Source organism: Lactuca saligna, chromosome 4 (assembly GCF_052625555.1).
Source record: "Lactuca saligna cultivar CGN05327 chromosome 4, ASM5262555v1, whole genome shotgun sequence".
Lineage (NCBI taxonomy): Eukaryota > Viridiplantae > Streptophyta > Magnoliopsida > Asterales > Asteraceae > Lactuca > Lactuca saligna.
The window spans coordinates 104,218,250-104,221,219 of NC_136420.1; positions in this window are offsets into that span (position 1 = coordinate 104,218,250).

Sequence of the window (2,970 nt, forward strand, 5' to 3'; positions counted from 1 at the left end):
AGTTTCTAATTTATGCCCTAATTTCATCCAATTTTAGACCTAATTTCAAGCAAAACCAAGTTATCTAACTGTATCTATGTGTATATTGCCACCACTGCATAGCGGGGGTAGGGCTGACCGAGGAGGATGGATCTAAATCGAAAGAAGAATGTATCTTATGTTGACCCTGACAAAAAAACCACAAACAACTTCACAAGAAAACCAATGATGAGAGTGGAGATGGAGACGTAGACGACGGAAACGGAGTCCACCTCTCCTTGTCGTGTCCGCTTTCATCTGCCGAAGAATACATTCGATACCCCCGACTCTGAATACGAATATGAGTCAGAGTGAATATCGGAATCCGATCTATCACACCCCCAAACCAGGATGGCGGAAACGTCCGGGGGTGGATGAAGTCATTGTATAGTATCATAACAATTGAATATAAATGGACATAGCAACCCACACAACATATATTGAGAGATACAAACTTACATTGTTTACATAGTGTATTTGTTCAAAGTTTACACAACTTAACTGACAAGTAACAATTCCAAAGTGCAACAAAAATCCAATTCTTGATGGCTTAAGCACCTGCTTACTAGTTCCCTGAGAATACAACTCATTTTCAAAATCATCAACAATGAATGTTGGTAAGTTCATAAGCATTATTGTATGAAAATTGGGTTGTATCTGTTTCGTTTGAAAAGTATTGATCATTTCCAGAAAATCTGATATTTTCTGTAACAGTGAATTGTATGTCTTACACCAAAGACAGAAAATGTATGTATGCATGTTTCTTTGTATGTTCCCAGAAAATCCAATATTTTCTGATGTATGTAGTTTTATAAAACCAGTAGAGTGTAAGTGTAACACCTCGTTTATTAAATTAATAAATAAATTTATGAAAGAGTAGAAGCCCTAAAATCCATAATATTCAGTGAGATGTTTGTTTCGGGAGCTAAATGTTATAGTTCTTGGAGTATTTGGGGGGTTAAATGTAATTAAGGAGTGATTATATAAAGATTTTAGAAGTTAGGGGGTGTTTGGTACCATTTGGACTGAATATGAAAGAGTTTGTGGAGTTAGGGCTAAAGAGTAAATGTTGGACCTAAGTTGAAAACAATTTATAGAAGTAGGGGTTGTTGCGTGAATTTTGGACCTAATTTGAAGGGATTTTGGTGAGTTGGGGTTAAAAGGGTAATTTGTGGATTTGTTTTGAAAGAAAAGGAGACGGAGGGACCATTCTTGTCAATATGGCCGTGAGTTTCAACACCGAGTATCGAATTGTTTCATTGTTCTCATAACCCTAACCCTAATGTGCAAAAACCGCTGCACTCTCCATCTTCATTTCTGGTGGCAGCCACCACCATTGGAACTCTCATCAGCCACTAGTTGCATCACTGAGTCTGACATCCCGGTTCTGCCTGCTGACTTGTCGTCGGACGTCCGCCATCCTTTTTCTTCTCCACTGTTGTTCCATCCACCGTTTGAGTCGCCACCATGGGCTGCTGGCCATCGCAATGTTCCCATTCGCTGCCGGCATAGATGAAGCTTATTGCTCCCGACGATGTGTGAAGCGGGGTTATCGGAGGGAATCCGTCAGGACCAAGGAAAGAGGATGCCAAACCCTAGCCGTCAGTAGCCCCCATGACATCTCCAGCCAGTCACCGCCGCCTCCTAGCCACCTCAGTGTCGCCGACAAATAGATGGATTCGCTGTTGTGTGGTTGTGAACGATCGGGAATACTCGGGGATCAAAAAACCACTACCACCACCGTGGCTGCTATCATGAAACAACTGCTGCCACCGCTGTGAGCCACCAGGTGAGTGGCTGGACCTTTTGAGCAAATCAAAATCGTGTAAGTGTATGTATTTTTTTGTATGCGGGTTTATTGTCCGGAAAACCAAGAACAACCACTGCCACCATGTACCACAGTGTGTGGGTGTATTTTAGTGGGTGTGTGTGTGTTTCCATTTGGTATTCTCATTGTAATATTGTATCCGAAGCTAGAATAATAAAAAGAAACTCAAAACCACCACCGTGAGGTAGTGACTGCCACCTCCTGCCGCCGTGTCGGGTGGCGGTGTGCTTGTTGTGTTGACTCGTTTGAGATGCTTGGACAGAATGGGCCTAATGAAACCCTAATAGGCCTAATGAAACCCCAATGGGCCCAATGAAGCCCTAATTGACCTAAAATCCCAAACATGTGACTAATGGGCCTAGTGAAACCCTAATGGGCCTAATGAACCCTAATGGATCTAAGGACTTAACTTTTAGGCCTATTGGGCTATGATTGGGTTGAAAACCCTAATTAGGGTTTAGAAAACCCTAATTTTGGAATCATGGGCTTGGACTTATCAGGACCTGCATTTTGGGCCATTAGAATTGGACTATGTATTAAGCCCAAGCACACCATATTATTTATCTAGTAGAGTGGTGGAATTAATGTATTAAGTCCTTAATGGGTTAAGTGAGAAACACTTAACCCCAATTGTCATTTTATGTGAAACCCTGATTTCATTTGGGCCTTGAGTTGGGCCTTTCCATTGGACTTTGGTAATTGGGGTATTAATGGGTCATCCAAGAATAATCATATAGACTGGAATATGTTGATGGGCTTTAGGGCAAGGCCCACATAAGGGTTTGGGCTAAACTTGGAAAATTGGGCCATAGATGGGCCATAGTTTGGGCCTTTATGATTATGAGATATCGGGCCATTAAAATTTCCAAATGTTTGGACCGAACTAAATGGTTGGGCCGTAGAATAAGACCGTGTAAAGTTTTGGGCCCGATTTGGAAAATTGGGCCATATACTGAGCTTTGATTCACAGTTTGACCTTTGGGCCTTGAGCTTGAATCAAGCTAATATGGGGTAAAGTAGTCTTTTACCCCAAGCATGGACTTATGGATATATGTGGAGACCTAATTATTAATTGGATGATGTTTTGATATTGAGAATTCAGGAATCTGTCATCCAGCAATAGG